The sequence below is a fragment of the Mustela erminea genome, chromosome 8, assembly GCF_009829155.1.
Source record: "Mustela erminea isolate mMusErm1 chromosome 8, mMusErm1.Pri, whole genome shotgun sequence".
NCBI classification, from domain to species: Eukaryota; Metazoa; Chordata; class Mammalia; order Carnivora; family Mustelidae; genus Mustela; species Mustela erminea.
In genome coordinates, this window is record NC_045621.1 from 71,077,588 (window position 1) to 71,097,352 (window position 19,765).

Sequence of the window (19,765 nt, forward strand, 5' to 3'; positions counted from 1 at the left end):
CTTCTTAAAACAATTACTGTGTTTAAGCTAGAAGAGAAGTTAGAGGACCATAGCTCATCCTCCAAGAAGGGACAGTCAGCATGTTAGTGGTAAAGCTGAGCTTGAAACCCAGGACTCCTGCCTGCCTCAGGCTGTTATTATAAAGCAGACTTGCAAAGTAGGGTTGTTTTTTTTTTAGATTTTGTTTATTTTTGAGAAAGAAAGAGAGAGAGAACAAGCAGGGGGAGGGTCAGAGGGAGAGAGACAAGCAGACCCCCCACCGAGCAGGGAGACTGCTATGGGGCTCAACCCCAGGACCCTGGGATCATGACCTGAACCAAAGACAGATATTTAACCTACTGAGCTACCCAGCTGTTCCTCAGCTATGTGGATTTTAAAAAGCAAGTAACTGTACTCATCTCTATATCATAATTAAAGATCTCCAAAATATTGGACAATACCATAGTGAAGACTTTTTTTTTTTTTTAATTTTAAGTAAGTTCCATGCCCACTGTAGTGCCCAATGTGGGGCTTAAACTTACAACCCTGAGATCAAGACCTGAGCCGAGATCAAGAGTTGGACACTTAACCAACTGGACCACGCAGGCACCCTGTCACAGTGAAGGATTTCATGGGAGAAAGCCCTTCAAGACCTTGGAAGAAAAGAAGCTGTATGAATCCAAGTTTATAACAGCAGCCATTATTATTATTACTACTGTTATTCAAACAATTGAATTTAGTTAATTTTCTTTTTCTTTTTTTTTAAGATTTTATTTTTGTATTTGACACAGAGAAAGACAGCAAGAGAGGAAACACAAGCCAGAGGAGAGGGAGAAGGAGAAGCAGGCTTCACCACAAGCAGTGAGTCTGACGGTGGGCTCAATCCCAGGATGCTGGAATCATGACTTGAGCCAAAGGCAGACACTTTACCAACTGAGCCACCCAGGCGCCCCTCATTAATTTTTTTTAATGTATTTATTTAGGGATGCCTGGCTTCCTCTCTCTCTCTCTCTCTCCCCACCCCGACAAATAAATGAATGAAGTCTTTTTTAAAAAAAATGCATTTATTTATTTTGGGAGACAGAGCACACTCAATTGTGTGCAAGCTGAGGGAGAGGCAGAGGATGGGGAAGAGAGAGAATCTCAAGCAGACTCCCTGCTGATCATGGTGCCCAACGGGGCTCTATCTCAAGACCCTGAGATCACAGCCTGAAGGGACGTCAACAATCAGTTGCCCAACTGACCAAGCTCCCCAAGAGTTCCATGTTTTAGTTAATTTTAATATTGTACTCTGGTAGATTAAAGATAACCTCATATTTTTTTCCACCCCTGCCCTAGAATCTGGGCTGACCTCAGTAACCTGTATGACCTATAAAATACAGCAGAAGTGAGGTCGTGGGACTTCTGAAGCTAAGAAAAAGGAGCCTTGCAGCTGCTGCCTAGATCTCGGAATCTTCTCTCTGAACACCATGAGCTGTTATGTAAAAGTTCCCAAATGTACAACTTAACAACAGAATAACCCAATTCAAAAATGGGCAGAGGATTTGAATAAACGTTTCTACAAATAAAACATACAGATGTCCCATAAGCATCAAAAGATACTCAGTATCACCAGTCATTAGGAAAATACACATCAAAACCATCATAAGATACCATTTCATGCCCATTAGGATGACTTTAAATTTTTTTAAGAAACAGAAAACAAAATCTGTTGCTAAAGCTGTGCAGATTGGAACACTCACGCATGAGTGCAGCCGCTATGGAACACAGTTTGGCTCCTCAAAAGGCTAAGTAAAGAATGACCACACCATCCAGTAATTCTACTCCTACATATATACCCAGAGGTATTGAAAGCATTGCTTGGGGTAAATGAAAAAATTTTGTAATTAGACAGATGATTGTACTACACTGAGAATTGACTTCATGCCACTGGACTGAAGCTTGAACATGGTTAAAATGGTAAATTGTATGTTGTGTACATTTCACCACAAGGAAAGAATGGCAACTTATGCCATATATTTTTTTTAAAAAAAGGGAGGAGGAAGAGGAGAAGCAGAAGAGAAAGAAGATCATCCTAGTCCTAATACTATGAGACCATCACTGGAGAGGCCACGTGTAGGTACTCTGGTAACAGACCAAGATGGTCCCAACCTTCCAACCATCCTGCAGGAGCCAAACATGTGAGTGAAGCTGTCTTAGGCCCTCCAGAGCAGCCTAACCTCCAGCTGATTACCTCCGAGTGACCTCAGGCTGTGTCACTGGGAATTGAGGAATCACCCATCTGAGCCCTGCTCCTTTTTTTTTAAATTAACATATAATGTGTTATTTGTTTCAGGGGTACAGGTCTGTGATTTATCAGTCTTAAAAAATTCACAGCACTCACCATAGCACATACCCTTTGCAATGTCCATCACCCAGCTACTCCATCCCTGCCATTCCCCTCCACTCCAGCAACCCTCAGGTTTTTTCCAGAGATTTAGAGTCTCTTGTGTTTTGTCTCCCTCTCTAGTTTCATCTTGTCTCATTTTTCCCTCCCTTTCTCTATGATCCTCTGTCTTGTTTCTCAAATTCCTCATATCAGTGGGATCCTATGATAATTATCTTTCTCTGATTGACTTACTTCACTTAGCATAATACCCTCTAGTTCCATCTAGGTCATTGCAGATGGCATGATTTCATTTTTGATGGCTGCATAGTATTCCACTGTGTGTGTGTGTGTGTGTGTGTGACTTCTTCTTTATCCATTCATCTGTTGATGTACATCTAAGCTCTTTTCCATTGTTTGGCTATTGTGGACATTGCTGCTATAAACATTGGGGTGCCCGTGCCCCTTTGGATCATGATGTTTGTATCTTTGGGATGAATACCCAGTGGAGCAATTCCTGGGTCGTGGGGTACTGAGTCCTGCTCCTTAAAAGTAGAGACATGTTTTAGGATCCCAGGTTTCAGAATAATCTGCCACACAGCAATAGACACTGGAACATAATCTTTCTACTGTCTATAAGTGGGTTGACCTGATAGTTCCTAAGTTGGAAATAAGAGAGTATCAGTAAAAAACACCACTCAGTCAAGTTTTAGGAATTTTGGACAAGTGTTTGGATGGTGGTCCAACACAGGTCCCCCTCACCTAGGACAGATGTAACAGCGATCTGCCTTAAACATTGTATCCTAGGTTGCTAGTAAACACCCTTTACAGACAAAAGCCAATTCAGTCATGAACTAAAAAGTTTACAGACCGCATTTGGTTTTCCTTCAAAATGAAAGTCCCACAGGAGGAATTATAAAAAGTAAGAAACTATAAGATTATTCCTTTTACTAAAACAATGAGGAAAGTGATAGTTTTTCTGCACAAAAATACTACTATTCGGTAATATTTCAGAACTGTGAAAGCTGCTTTCAATCTTTTGTCCTAAAAGTGGAAGGTTAGTGGGCTTCACTGTGACTGTGAATCAGGAGCTGTTCCCCAATGCGCCAATGAAGAGGAGGGTCTCTCTTTGAGGCAAATATGAATACTACTAATCGTATATGATGAACAGTATGTTATAACAGATGATAAGAGACCCAAGTTCTTTACTCACTTCCACCCACCATATCATGTGGACAAGACACATGACCTCTCTGGAAGTCAATTCCCTTATCCACAAAAGGGGAATATTTTGGTTGCACACCAGAATTAGCAGCCTAAGGTATGATCCTTAAAATCCTGATACCCAGGCTGCATCCCAGGCCAATTACATCAGAATCTCTGTGAGTCAGATTCAGTCCTCAGGACTTTTTTAAAACTTGCAATATTTTCCACTACAAAGCAAAGATTGGGAACCACTGGGATGGAGGACTGAAGCATAGAGAAATTTTTTAAATGTCCATCCAGCTATAAAAGTTGTATAACCCAGCAATTTTATCACCACACTGGAAGAAGGCAGCCTTCTTTTTTTTTCTTTTTAAAGATTTTATGTTTAGGTAATTTCTATACCCAACGTGGGGTTCGAACGCACAACCCTGAGATCAAGAATCACACACTCCTCTGACTGAGCCAGCCAGTTGCCCCAGCAGTCTTGTTTTCATGGCTAGTGCAGCATGGCTTTGGTCCCACAGCGCATCTGTAGTGTGTAGCAATGCTTGCAGGCTGGGTAACTGACCAGTGTGTTTGCACCTTGCCCATCTGCCAGTCCTCACAAGCTGACAGAATGTCTTCCTTTCATCATTTTCCTAAGGAAGAGATTTAAGTATGCTCCGACAGAAGATGAAATGAAGATCCGCATGTAGCAGTTCTGTAAGATTGATGGCAAGGTCCAAACAGATATAACCCACCCTACAGGTTCATGGATGATGGCAGCACTGACAATACTATGGAGAATTTCCACCTAATCCATGACACAGTGGGTGACCAAGTACTGGCTATGCAAAGTGAGAAAAATCTTCATGCGGAAAAGGAATCCCTTTTCTGGTGACCCACAATTCTTACACCAGCCACTACCCTGGTTCCCTCGTCAAGGGGAACAACACCATTCGGACTGATTTGGGAAACTGGTAAGATGACCAGCTTCATCAAGTCTGACACTGGTAAACTTTGTATGTGACTGGAGGTGCTAACCTGGGAAGAACTGGTGTGGCCACTAATAAAGAGAGACATCCTGGTTCTTTCGATGTGGCTCATGTGAAAGATGTCAGTGGCAAAATCTTTGCCACCCAACTCCCCAACATTTTTGTTATTGGCATAGGCAATGAAACAAAGATTTCTCTTCCCCAGGGAAAAGCTAACCACCTCATCATTGCTGAAGAGAGAGACAGGAGACTGGTGGCCAAACACAGCAGCAGTGGGTGAAATGATTTCTAGGTGACATGAATGGAAGAGTCTTGGTATTTAATTAAAGATAATACAGCATAAAAAAATATTGTATGAACTAATACCCAAAAATGCTATCATTTTATTAGTAAATATTTATCACCTGCTGTGTTTCAGGCATTCTGCTTAACAAGACACACACCAAGAGGAGTTCAGCATTCTAGATAGTGGGTGAGTCCGGGTGAGGGTGGGGAGAGATCTAAAACAAATACAGATAGGATACAGTCTCAAGACAAGTGAACAAGTGGACTCATGAGTTCTCCTTGGAGGAGGGAAAAGAGATTCAAAGAGGAAATTCCTTGGACCAAGTCTTTAAGAATGATTTGGTAACTTAACAAAGGTAAGGTGCAGGTAGTGGAGGGTAAAGAAGGGCATTTCCAGGCGTTCGACACCCTCATGTCTAACATCTATACATAAAGCTGTTGATGTAATTAAGGAGGAATCTGTTTTGGTTAATTCTCTGACATCGGTGAACCTAAAAGGGCTCGACTTATGAAGAAAAGAATGGCTTAAAGGCAGTGATAATACTACTAATAATAACAGCTGTCGTTTGTGAGGTGCTAACATGGGCCAGCATGGGCTAAGCATACAGTATTCATAAACTCAGTGACTTCTTTTCTTTTTTAAGATTTGTTTATTTATTTTAGAGAGAGAGAAAGAGAGAGCATGAGTGGGAGGGGCAGAGGGATATAGACTCTCAACTCCCCACTGAGTGCAGAGCCCAAAACAGGGCTCAATCTCATGACCCTGAGATCACGTCCTGAGCTGAAACCAAGAGTCAGACACTTAACCAACTGTTCCACCCAGGTGCCCCTCTTGAGTTCAATGACTTCTGATCACAAGCAAGCTGTCTGGAAAGACCCAAGGACCATAATGTGGTAGGTCATTAGGATTCATTCTGTGTGGTCCTGGATTGAGTTAGGATCAATGGTGAAGCCATAGAAAGACAGATTTCAACTCAACCAAAGGAGTAACTGCCAAAGAGGCTATGCTAAGATGGACTGAATGACCTCTGGCCCAAGTAAGTTTTCTGCTTTTTAACTCCAATACTTTCCTTTGTAATAGACAGTCTTTACCCGCAAACTACTTAGAAACCAAAGGCAGTGTTTCAAGAATTAGTTTTGTTATTCCTCATAGGTACAGATGTACCACTGTTCTCTTACGAAGACCAGCAAGCAGAAAAGAAGAGAGGGAAAGAGAAGCTCTTGACTCAAAGGTAAAATGAAAGCTAACGCAGCTTAGTGCATTGAGTTTGTTTGGGGTATGTACACGTAAGTACAGCATTCCTCAGAAAACTCTCTAAGTGGTACTCAAAGCTTCTGCAGGGGAGTATGGCTAACTCAAGGCTTATAGTCCCCTCTTCTGGTTGTAGAGCTAGATGGTGCCCAGACTGCCAGTTCCAGCAGGAAGTCCCTTGCCTGGCTGGGTTCCTGTCCCTTGCCATCCATCTATGGAGTCTACCTACCCATTTGCTCTTTACTCTGAGCCCCTTGCTTTGACAGATGTCTTTAGCTTCAAATTACAAATCATTTTCTCTCTGGGTACTAGCCCGGTCCCTAACTTATGTTTAACATTTTAGATAATAGCCTGCTGTTCATCATATTAAGCAATTTACAGATTTACATTTTCACTGGGTGTGATTGTATGTATGTGTATGTAAATACATATGTGTTCCAATACGAATACCTTCCTGCTTCAGTATTACCATACACAGTGTCCTGAACCGCAGGAGAGGAGGAAAGAGGAAGCCTCTGGTCAGCTAAGGGCTTCCCACACACCTATCACTGTCGCACCATACTGGAAGGACACTGTAACCCCACAACTTGTAAAAATGTTGAAGAAGGGTCTTCAAGTGTTAGGCAGGTAGTTGAATTCACCTGAAATTGAATTTACCTGGAATTGTAGTTGAATTCATCTGAAATTGTTCTCCCAAGTCTAAAAATCTGTGACTCCCTGATAATTAACTTGAGCTGAACTCAGCCTTGACATGGGACTATTTCCCATATCTGTCTTTTAATCACAAGTTATAAATCATCATGGTCGGCTTACAGTCAGGGGGGAGAGAATGGGAGGATCAGAACACAAATGAAGTCACTGATTGACTGGTTGCAGCCAAGATTACAAAAATGAATAGGACACAATTCTATGCTCAGAAAATTCATAGTCTAGTAGAGGAAACTATATTCTACACTGTATCAAAACAATATGATAAATAAAGTGATTTTAAAACATGTGCGAGGTGTCATGGGACCACAAATGAGGAGCACTCAGTCTTTCCTGGTAGGATGAAGAATTTGGAAACCATCAGAAGGAATTATTACTAAAATGGATCTTAAAATAAAAGTAGGACTTTCGCTGGCATATAAAGGGAGATGCCGGTATTCTGGTATAGTTCTCTGTATGGAAGGAGAAATTCTATTTTGGGACAGAGACATCAAGGGTAAGTAAGACATGGTGCTGGAGAAGTAACCAGGGGCCAGACCACAAAGGGCTTAAATGACTCCTTAGAGCATCAGGGCTTCACCTTGTTGAGCGCAAGGAGCTATTGTTGGGTTTTGAGCAAAATGACATGGTCAGATGTGCCTTTCAGATAAATCTCTCTGACATGGCCTTGTAGAAAATTGATTTGGGAAGCCAAGACAGGAAGCAGGGAATAGGCAAGTGTTGTAGTAATCCACAGAGGATATGATAAGGGCCTGAATTGGTAGTTAGGGGAAGAAAAAAAGTTGAGAAATATTACATGGTGAAATTGGGGGGCTCACCAGATGATTGGGCATGGGCGGGTTGTCAAATGGGGTAGATCAGGGATAACCTCCAGACATCTACTTTTTTTTAAAGATTTTATTTATTTATTTGACAGAGAGAAATCACAAGTAGATGGAGAGGCAGGCAGAGAGAGAGAGAGAGGGAATCAGGCTCCCAGCCGAACAGAGAGCCTGATGCGGGACTCGATCCCAGGACCCTGAGATCATGACCTGAGGCGAAGGCAGCGGCTTAACCCACTGAGCCACACAGGCACCCCAGACATCTACTTTTGAGTGTCACTTCCCCAGTGAGGTCTTTCCTGGCCAGCTTATTAAAACTACATCATTCCCTATTCTTCTTCCCTGCTATAGCTCTCACCCACATTATATAATTACATCACCATCTATCTTCCCCAACTAGATTATATGAGGCTCTTCAGGACAGAGATTTTAATGTGCATCACAAGCACCTGGAACAGTCACTGGAACCTACCATGTGTTCAATTTAGTGTGTGCTGAATGAATGAACACATGCATGATGGTGTGCCGAGAAACTGAAAAAGGGCATATAGAAGGACAAACAGGTCTAGAGAAAAAGTTGTTGAGTTCTGTGTGGAAATTTCTGGACCACTCCGGAGAAGGCTCTGTAGGAAAAATAAATACAGAGTCTCAGAATGTTAGATCTGATAGATACCCCCAGAGACTTTCTATACAGTTCCTTCACATGGGGAAGAAAGAAACCGAGGTCCAGAAAAGTGAGTGACTTGTCCATGTCAAAATAACCACTAGCTAGATACTAGCACCTCTGAGCCCAACACTCAGACCTCCTGTCCCTGGTCCTGTGCCTCTAGTGTTTACCCCTCACATTGTCTGGCTTCTGCTGATGTGAGAAATGGCTAAAAATTACTTGCCTTTGACCTTCAGTTAGAACTTAACGAAACTGCTGAATGACTGTTTCTTTGGGGTCCACCTGACCAATCAATCCAGGAAAGAAAACTTCTGAGCCTGAACCATATACAGAAAAATCTAGTCAAGAAGGTCTCCTCTCCCTCAGGACCTTACCAGGCTGAGGTTGCCTTAACAGCTGTGCTAGAACACTAAACAACTCTGCTTCTAGCCCCCCTAGGCAGGGGTGTGTGTGAACCCCTCAGTGATTTAATTTTTATTTGATATTTAAAAATAGAAGTGTAATGTACACATAGTGAAATATACAGATACCAAGTGCCCAGGTCAGCGAATTTTGACACAGCTATACACCAGCATCACCACCACACCAGTCAATACAGGTCTCTCCTGCCTTTCTCAGTCAAAGCCCCTCCCAGAAGCAACCACTGTTCTGATTTCTATCACCAAACTTACTACTGCTCTCATCATTCAAGGTGAACCTGGATTTCCTTTAGAATGCCCCGTCTTGCCCATGAATGGAGGTTTGAGCCCTCCCATGCCTGCAAGTGCCTTCAATCTCTACTCCTTACTGAGAAGAATAACTTATCAATTTTGTGCAGGAATAAGAGGCAGTTGAATCACAATATATGCTAACTCTCATGAGACATAAGAGGGAAGAGATCTGTGGCTCTCACTGTCTCACATTCCTTATTTTGTCATTCTTAAGTCACTCTTCCTGGGGGCCTCTTATGTACCAACTGGGAATATCTACTTTGACAAAGACTTTAAATTTTGGAAAGAATTTTCACCCGAGTTCCCTCACTTAACAGTCCTGGATCCACTTAACAGTCCTGGACGAAGGCAGGGTTTATTACCCCCATTTGACAAACAAGGGAAATGGCAGGGATTTGCCCAAGGTCAGAGTCAGTTACAGACGCAACAGGAACCAATAGCCAGGTCTTCTGACTTCTGCCGCAGCTTTCTGCCTTTGCCGTTGTGGCCTTCTCTTTTCATCTGGTGTGGCCCCCAATAACTATTTGTTGACCATCTGTTTATTTTCCAGGCACTGTTCTAGGACTAGCAAGTGCCTGTAGCTGTACATACAGCCATGGATGGAAAAGACCACAGAGGCAGAAGACCTGCCTTCACGAGGTCTACATTCTAGCAGGAGTGGAACAAAACAAACAAACAAACAAAAACATAAACATGTCAGATACTGATCAGTGCTATAAAGAAACATAAAGTAATAAGGGCAATAGGGAGGTTAGAGGGTCATAGGGAGGGGTTACAGCTTTAATTCATCAGGGAAGGCCTTACTAAGAAAATAACATTTGAGTCAGGGAAGGAGATGGGGGAGGGATCTTGCAAATATTTGGTGGAGAAACTACCGGGCAGAGAAAAGTTGTAAAGACAAAGGCCAGAAGGAGGGGACAGTCCTAGTATGTTCTACAAAAAAGCATGGAGGTAACGACAGCAAGAAAGGAAATAGTGTTAGGACCAAATTGCTTAGGGCTTTGTAAGTAATTATAAAGCCATTAATTTTTATTCTGAGTTAGGCAGGATGCCATTGGAAGATTATTACATAATCTTTACAGGAAATGAAATCAATAACACATGATAATCCTAAAATCACTCAGAAATCCCAATCCTACATATTATACCACCAGAGAAGGACATATCTGCACCAGGAAACATACACAAGGATAGTCATAGTGACATTAATCAAAATAACCTAAAACTGGATACAACTGAAATGTCAAGCGGAAGAATAGATAAGTAAATTTTCTATAGGTGTTATATTTTAATAATGTTTATTAAATAAATAATAATATGGAAAATGAAAGAGCTAAGACACCTATCCATGCACAAATCATTACTGAGCACCTACTCAGTTACAAAGTATATAGCCACTCTCAATTATTGGATTACTTATCATTGTACTTCATATGGCAGACCTTGGGGAAGGTCCTTAGTTCCTTTGATGAAGCATCAGCAAGTTCATTGCTCTGAGAGCTGAGGCCTAATGCTAAGTCCATCCACCCATCTGTGGTCCAATAACCAAGCAACGATGATGGAAGGAGCTAAAGATAAATATCTCTCCTTAAGGGCTAGGATCTGCAAATCCTACTCACACTCTTAACACTTACTTTCAAGGTAGTGTACCTGAATGGGATGTCTTTAGCAGAAAATATGATCAATAATAGATGATAAATGACTAACAAAATGTATAACCAAAATATAAATGTTTTAAAATTCTAGTTGAGAGTAGGCCACCTTACAAAGTTTTCACATTTCTACAATGGACTCAAAACTTTTTTGCCTTTTAATCAGCCAACCATCCATCTGGCATTTAAATCCCATCTTCTGGGAGACAAGCTGGTGGGTCTCTTGTATTTTAAATAGAGATATATAGGGGTGTCTGCGTGGCTCAGACTGCTAAGTATAGGTCTTCAGCTCAGGTCATGATCCTGGGGTCCTGGGATCAAACCCTGCATCGGGCTCCCTGTTCAGCTCCCTGCTAAAGAGGGAGCCCGCTTCTCCCTCTCCCTCTGCGTGCTGCTCCCTCTGCTTGTGCTCTCTTTCTCCTTCTGTCAAATAAGTAAATAAAATCTTTTTTAAAAAATTAAAAATAAACAGAGATATATAGAGCATCTTATTAAAACCATACCCCAAATTAAAGTCAGACTGCATTAAGGCCAAATTACCTTAAATATAGGCTGTGTTAGTGTTACGTTTTATATCTATTTTTTAAAGATTTATTTGTTTGTTTTTTGAGAGAGAGAGAGAAAGCATGCACACACAAGGTGGGGGGGGGGCACTGAGGGAGAGAGAGAGAACCCCAAGCAGACTCACTGCTGAGCATGGAGCCCAATGCAGGGCTAGATCCCAAGACCCTGAGATCATGACCTGAGTCACCTAGGCCCCCCTGTTTTACATCTTTTTTTATGTATTATATGTGAATTTTTGTAGAGACCCAGTAGGTGTATATCACAGTGCCAGGAGCATTCACTCCGTAAACCGAGAGTAAGGCCACAACAGAACCAAAACTTAGACGGATGGGAACAAAACCCAAAAATGACTCTGGAAAATACTAAGGGAAATAAGAAACCCAGAGCTTAAAGCCAAACATACACCACAGCTTTCTAATTCTGAGAAGATAGTGGGGAACATCTGTTTACCAGTTAAATTCACTGTCATTTCCCTGAGGGAGTATATTTAATGGGCAAAGCATTAAGATCACTGAAGGGTGACATGTTTTGTTTGCAGTAATGTGTGACGGTGCAGCCTCTCCAGCCAGTGCTCAGTTATGTCCAGCATCATTGGGTAGCCCTGTGATCCCTCCCATCACATCAAACTCTTGCTCTTGCCAGCCTCTGGGTAGCAAAGAAAACCAAGCCATTCTGGATAATCCATGCTGTGATCCCAGGGCCATAGAGCAAGTGGAACATCTCCTTGGAAGTATTTAATGCTGAGGAGCCACAGAATCTAAAACCATGAAACTAATAGTCTAATGACTTGGAGATTTTATGGTTATTTCAATCATCATTTAAAAGAGACAGAGCTACAGAGAACTTTCCTAAACACCTTGACTAATAAACTGTCAGTGTTTAAGCAACAATTACATTATGAAATGGAAATTAGCTGTTATGATCAAGCCATATGGCTAATATAATTGATTGGTTCACATTTTTAAGAAGATGGAAAGCACAACTCAAAGAATAACGGAATGGATTTTACAAAATTAACCAGAAGTGATGTTATATTTCATTGGACAGGTTGGGCTTTTTTTATGTGAAGAACAGAGAAAGAAAAATTTTTGTTATTTCTGATTTTGAATGGGAACCCTGAATAAAAAAAAAATCAATGATTTGATTAAGTTAAAACCTCCTTGCACAAAATGGAAAACAAAATGGAAATTTGCACCTATATATGTAAACTAGATATACATATATATGGGACAAAGAGACTTTAAAATGAGAAGCTATACAAATATTCATTTCCATAGCTGATAGCATGAGAAAAAATGGTTCAGGGTTTTCTCCCTATTTTAAAAGCACACTTCAGCATATTTGGAATAACTCCACAGTTTTATCATGCTTTGACCATGTTTTATCGGCAGCCCTCTTCTAATACATGACAATTTCCTGCATTGATACTGGAGAAACTGAAATGTATTTACAGGAAAATATCCCTGGGCCTGACGGAGACAGTCTTGAGTTTTTGAGGGTCAAATGGGGCACAGTTATCCCTTTTCATAGCTGAGTGTTCCGAACCCCCTCCCTGAAACTCATGCTAGCCTGCAGGTCTGGACTGAGCATTTTTCTGTTAGTCTTTCACCTGAATGAAAATAAGCCCTAATCATTCCACACTGAAAATATCTGTCCTTTGGGGTTTCTCTTTGCTCTTTGCTTAAGTTTTGTTCAAGCATTATTGTTTGTGTTACTGTTTTTATGAATTATCAGCTGTCCTCCTGGGTTGCCAATGCAAAGTGCTTCAAACATATATTATTTCTTTTAACTTTCACAAGGATCCTTCAAAGAAGGCGTTACTATCATTATCCCCATTTTACAGATGAAGAAACTAAGAATCAGAGAGGTTAATGAATTTGCCCTTATAGAGTTGCAGAGACCAGAAAGAAGACAGATCACTTCAAAGCCTGCATTATTTCCACTGGGTCATATGCAAAAAGAAATTTGTTCATTGCTTTTCCTTTCCCTTTGAACTGGGTTTCTGGAAGGTGGAAGGAGTTAAATGTTACCTTAATGTTAAAAGAAAGAAAGAGAGGGGAAAGGACAAGGGAGGGAGGGGTAAAGGGGGGTAAAAGAAGGGAGGGAGGGAAAGAAGAAGGAGGTTTCACAGCAAACCTGAAGCAGAAAGGCACAAATGATGTGGGACCTTAGATTATGGAAGAGAAAAGGAATTTTTCTCAAATCATTGGGGCCAAAGCCTGCCCGGCATTTTTTTAAGTCCCTTGACAGACCTTTGACCAGCCACTTCTCTCCAGGACTTTATATCCACAGATCCTGACCATCTGGGTCTCATCCTGACTGCGCCTTAGTGTAGGGGAGAGAGAAGCTGTGGGACAGGCCTGATGTGAGCATAAAGGGAAATGACATATGGCGGGCCTCCTATAAGGCACACTGCTTTCTGTGTAACCGGAAATAATTCATGAAGTCCTTATGAGCCTTCTTTGATGTGGACTATCACTCATCCCCACCCCCATCTCACAGAGAAGGATGCTGGGAAAAGTTAAATAACTTGCCCAAGGTCTCACAGCAAGTAAAGTGGTGCAGGTGGAGAGGGGGGCTCAGACTTGGGCAAGGGGCAGGGGGCACTCTCAGGCCCCCGCCATTTCATTAGAGCCCTCCTTAGTGATGGCCTGGACTCGGTATGAGAATCTCAACGCAGCTACTAATGGTGGGGCAGATCGCTGAGAGAAGATGGAGTGAATGGGGAAGCGGGCCAGGGACCTGGACTTTTGCAGGGATTTGAGCGGCAATAGTTCAAACCCTCCTACACCGGCGAACTTTAGAAAAACAGCCAGACAGAAAACCTGGGCGTCGCTAGAGTCCCCAACTTCTAATGACCCTTTGCCATGTGGTTGGGGTCGAGTGTGGGTGCCTGTGTCCACCAACAACAACCGAGGTCCTGGGGGCTGTGCCAAGTTCAGGCACGCTAAGAAGAAACTTGGCCCCCACAAACACCGCTGGCACGTTATAAAAAGCCCTCCCCCCACCCAGAGTGCCGGCCCTTTGAAAAGGTGAGGCCCCATTCTCCTCTCCAGATACTGGCAGTATCTGGGGAGCCGGTCCTTTTCAGAAAATCTCCAAATGCTTCCGGGCATCCCCGGGGAAAGCTTTTCTAGCCATCCGTCCCTGTCCCCTGATAACCAGGCCCGCAGGTCACAAAGTGGACGCGTCCCCCGCTGTTAAAACGTTGGGGGCTCTGCCTGCCCAGCTCGCCGCGGGGCCCTGCCTGCCCCGGCGCCCCTGTCCAGCGGTACCTGGGTGGCTGCGGAAACCATGTCCCCTCTCACCGAGTCTGGCCAATCCCGGGCTTCTCCGACCCTCGCCGCTCAACTGACTACATCGGGCTGCTTGGAAAATCGCAGAGGCTGTGGGTCCGGGGCCGCCCCCAACAAGCCCTCGACATCCTCCGCGCACGAGGCTGCGGACCGACCTTGAAATCCCCCGGTTTGTGGGATTGCGTGCGTCCGTGACCTTCTTTGGATTCTCTTTTTTCAAAGATACAGGGAGACAGAACCGAAAGTGGCCGTGAGGGTAGGAATGACTAGGATGACCAGGAATGACCATCGGGTCCGAAATAGACGTTTGTATTCCTTTCCTTTCTCTTAAAAAAGAAAAGAAAAGAAAATCCTCTGGCCCTACAAGGTCACTAACGCTCAGGGCTGGAGTTGTGCGAGAGACTGGAAGCCCTTGTTGATTTTCGCCGGGGCCGCGAGTCTAGGAGCGGGTATAAACCATTAGGCTTGGCCCTGCTCCACGTCAGGGGTACCAGGATCGCGCCTCTGGTTCAGTCCCCATTCTGGGCCTGCGAGGCTGCAGTGGGTCAGGACCCGCTGGCCTGGGGAGAGTACCTGCACCCGGGCGGCACTTTGCCGGTTCCAGGCTCTTGAACCCGCCGCGTTTTAAGTTCCTCGCGGCGGGTACGCGGCTCGGCTCGGGCATCCTGACCCGCGCGCCTCATTTAGGGAATGCAGGACTCTCAGCAAGGCACCTCGCCACTTTTAAGACCAAGTCCCTGAGCACGCGGACCTCTGCCCTTCCCCACCAGGCAGCCGTCCCTGTCGTCTAGCCCCAGAAACCGCGCGGGGAGTTCCGCGCTGGGGAGAGCTCCGGTTTTCACAAGCCAAGCAGAGGACGGAGGTCAGAAATGCGGCGGGTCACCCACCGCTGCTGGGACCCGGGAATCACAAGTCAGGTCTGCCACTTTTCAGTTTTCAAAGCGTTCAAGTTTCCAGAGTACACGGTTCATCTGGGTTCAATCTCCATGATAAACACCAATGATGTACTAAGAAGACACTTGTAACAAGACTTTGGTAAGACCAGCCAGGAGCACGTGGACTGCAGGGTTTCAAGAGTCTGCTAAGGAAGGCAGATACAGAGGTCCCTTACCCATGTGGGAAAACTAAGGTTTTGATAGAAAAGTCCAGAAGCTTAAGCCTGCACTTGTCTGGCACAGCCAGTGGCCCCAGTGCTGTGGGTCAGCCGCTCTGCCTAACCCGGAATACCTCCAACATCCCACTGTTCCTAGGGATTGCTTGCGTTGGGAGTCCCCACCTGCAGGCGGTCAGAGTCCGCTTCTGTGGGTCTCCCAGGATGCTTTCAGGGCAGGGTGGAAAGCTCCGTTCCTCTCCTGGGCCCCCACCCCCGACCCGGCACCTGGGACCACAGTGCTTTAAGAACATTGTCACTACACTTGTTGCCAAGACCTCCCGTGAAGCAGTCAACACCAGTGCAGGCAACCCAAAGGCTCTGTAGCCACCGAGTCCTGTACAACGAAACCCACTGTGTGCAATCACCAAGAGGAGCCCTATTCCTGCCCATAAATTTCAAAAGCGGCAGCAGAGGCTCAGACCAGAAACTGATGTGCAGGATTCACACACTTGAGCATGTCCAAGCCAGATCTCCTTGCCCAGTGGGCTTTCTCCTGCTCAGCCAGGGAAGACAGGAAAATTAACTACAACGAGTGTACTTACTGAACACTAACTAAATGCCAAGCAGACTTTAAAGGGCTTTATTTCTCCGCAAGCTGCTCACATGAAACAATATTTGTTGTTATACCCATACCTATTTTACAGAAGAGAAAACTGAGAGGCAGAGATCTATTGATCATTTATCTGAGCCCTGGCCAGGAGGAGTCCAACAACCTGCTGCTTTAATTTTAAGAGGATGGGATGTGCAGATTTGGTGAAGGAGGTAGCATGTGGTTCCCAAAGCTCTACTGGGCTACCTGATCCTTTAGTTCTTCCCGGATCACTCACCAACAAAAGGTGGGGAGGATTTTCAGGGCCACTGTTGGGAGGGGTGGGGGGGTTGTGGGCGGGGAGAGGAGGAGGGAGAACTGAGCTGAGGACCTCCACCCTAGGGACGATTCATCTCATCTGAATTCTAATCTTGGCTCTGGATGTTTTAGTTTCATGACCTTGAGCGAGTTGTTTAACCACTCTCAGCTTCTGTCTTCTCAGCTATGAAATAGGAATGATGCAGAAAGCAGACAGACAACTCCCTGTGAGGGTTCAATGAAGTAAGAGACTTACTTTTTCCTCTTGTGTTCCCTTAGGTTTCTTCATGCCTAGCACAGTGCCAGGCATGTAGAGAATGTTCAAGATAAGGCTTTTTTCTCCCCTCCTTTTTGCTTTTCTGGAAGCAGAGCAGGCTGCACTCACACTCCCGCTGTGCCTTACCTGCTGCCTGACTCTGCCCTTGACCTCAGGCCTGGATCTGACACTCTGACATTCTGTCAGGGGAGCATTTGGGAGCCTATCTGGCCTAGGGGGCTCTGAGAGCAGTGACAAGAAAGGGCAAGGGTGGTTTAAGAACGGAGCAAGGCGGGGTCTGCAGACACTCCGCTCCTTCTTATTAACCAGAACAACTCAGAGGCAGAACTTCAAACTCTAGAGTGAGCTTTGCACATACTAACTCAATCTTCCCAACACCCATTAGGGCAGGACTGTCCCTATTTTATGGATGAGGAAAATAAGGCACAAAATGGGCCAGTAACTTGCCTGTGGTCATACCACCAATTAATGACAGGGAAGGTCTTCAAATGAGGAGGTTATACAGCCTCTCATCTTGGGTAAATGGTGGCTGTGGGAGGGGAGGAAGTCAGTTAGAACCTGAGTCTGCAAGATTTTCCCCAGCACCCTTAGATCTAGAGGCATAGAGACCACAAGGCCCTGTGTCCCTACCCCCTCTCCTCTCCTCCCCCAACTACTTCCCGAAAGATTTGGAGCCCACTGCTTGAGAGGCCGCATCTTCAAACTGCAGCTCTGTCTGGTCTCATCCCCATGACTGGACCTACTTTGGGCTTTACTGGCCCTGAGTCTCTTGCTGTCTCTGCCCTCCCAGCTGCATCCATCATCAGTCAGAGACATAATTCTGTCACTGTCCTGGGTGTCTCTCTGGATCCAGGTCCCTCAAGCCTGCAGGCCTGGGGCTCTTTTCTCTCCTTGCAGATCTGGTCAGATTCCTAGGGAAACAAAACAAACAAACAAACATTCCTAGGAAACCTCTGCCCTCCTTTCCTTCAACCCATTTCCTCTCCTGTAGAGAACTGTGGGGCACTGAGGCCTGGTCCATCCCTTTGGCATTGGGTGGGAGTGTTTCTTGGTGGATCCACAGGCAGTGGAGAACTAGGCTCTGACCTTCGGATGTTCACCCACGGAAGAACCCAGAAGCATTCCTCCCCCCCCCCTTTCCCTGCACAGCACCCCAGCTGGGGACAGCATCCCACGATACCCCGACAGCTAGTCATTGTCTCCATCCCTTGCCTCCTGACAACAGGTGGCAGTTAAGGCAAGTGTTTCCTGATGCCTGCTTTCCTTTCCCAGGAATTGAACCTCTCTGGCCTTGCTGACCCCATCCCTGCTCTCTCTCCCATCTGCAGACCAGGGTGCTTCAGGGGGAGCCTTTGGCCTCTTCTTTGTCCCCCTCATTTATTCATTCGTTAAATCAACAGACATTTATTGAGACTCTTTTCTGCCCAAGGCTCTAGAGATACTGCGCTAAAACCTCGGGCTTGCCCTCCTGCCACATCGAATGCGACGAAAAAGCCGGAATCTCTAAGGCGGAAGGGGGAGAAATCAAGGAAGGTTGCCCAAAGAGGTGACCTAAAGGTCGGGAGGAGTTGCTGGAGGGCGGCGCTGTAGAAGCCGACGGGGATGCCCCCGAATGGCCCCCTAAACCTCGCCTCCTTACGGCCTCTCTCTGGACGGCCTGGTGGTCAGAGAGGCAACGGTCAGAGAAGCAGAGAGGTGCTTGGAGCCTGGCTAAGCACTTTCCTGAACTGGTCTCTGCACACGCCCGTGGGAGTCTCCTGCCGCTCGGCCAGCGGAGCTGTGTCCGACACACTCAGCAGTGGCCTGGCCGCTGCCCTCCCCTCACCACTCCCGGGCCGGTGCACCTGAGCGGTGGTGAGCCACTTCTACGAAGCGCCCACTCCCGCCCCCAGGTGACCGGGACAGCCAGCGGGGCAGATGAGCGCCTGCAGTGTGGGGGAAGGAGAGTCGTGCAGGCGAAGGCCTGGCGCCAGCAGTCGCGTCCCAGACTGCAGCCTTTACACTTTCCCCCTTATTCCCATCTCCTGGCTTCTCGCCCGGGTGGAGCCCTTTGGAACCCGTAGGGATCGCGCATCCCCCAGGTTCAGCCGTGGCGGCGCACACGTCCTAGATGGTCCCGCAGCGGGACCCCCTCCTGGGCAGGGGGGGAGGGCGGGGGAACAGGGGGTTCCCAGGGGGGCGCCCTCTGCGGCGGCTTTGGAGGCCCGAGCGCCCCTGCTTAGCATAGACGCGCGACCAGTCCCCACCCACCCAGGCGCCCAGCTTCACTCTCCAGGCCCGCTGCTCTCACCGAAACGCCGGCCGCCCTTACGTGCCCTTTCACCTGGTCTTCTGCCCCGAGTACCGAATGGAGGGGGCCAGAGTCTGGGTGGGCATCCCCTGGCTGCGGGTCCTCTCGCTGGTCGGGGGGGGGGGGGGTGTGCGGCGGCCTGGGCTGAACCTGAGAAAGCAGAGCTCTTTCAGGGGTTCGAAGCTGCGATCCGGGAAGGCCTTCCAGAAGCTGATCGGTCCAAAGGAGAGAAGGACCCTCCTGGGAGGGGCGCCACGATGGGGTCGTGAGTGGTGGGGGGTAGGCCACCTCACTCCACACCGCCTCTGCAGCCCCGGAGGCTTACAGCCAAGCCGCAACCTTCTGCAGGCTCCAGCGGGCCAGGGACCCTCCTGTTTGGTCAACACAAACGCAGACCTACCGGGAGGGTGCCCCCAACTCGGAGGGCAGCTCCCCAGCACGCGGGAGCTGCCCATGTCACTCTTTGAGGCCCAGCCTCCTGGAGCAGCTTAGCGGAGAGTCTGAGATCACCAACGGGAGGATCTGGGTCGCGGGGATTGAACTCCAATCTACCGTTTTTGAAAAAGCGTTTGTCACATAGCCAGTTTACCCCTCAGTAAAATGGAGATAGTGGTAGAAACCGTATCGTAGAGGTGTGGAGAGAATTAAATGAGTTAATATACAAACGTGCTTTTGGCAGTACCTGAAAAATGGAAATACTTAAATGTTAACTGCCCAAG

The 19,765-nt window shown here is 46.1% G+C and overlaps 1 pseudogene; it reads left to right on the forward strand.

Moving 5' to 3' along the window:
* Positions 1 to 4,119: 4,119 nt before the first annotated feature.
* Positions 4,120 to 4,804, forward strand: LOC116597076 (annotated as a pseudogene).
* Positions 4,805 to 19,765: the final 14,961 nt, after the last annotated feature.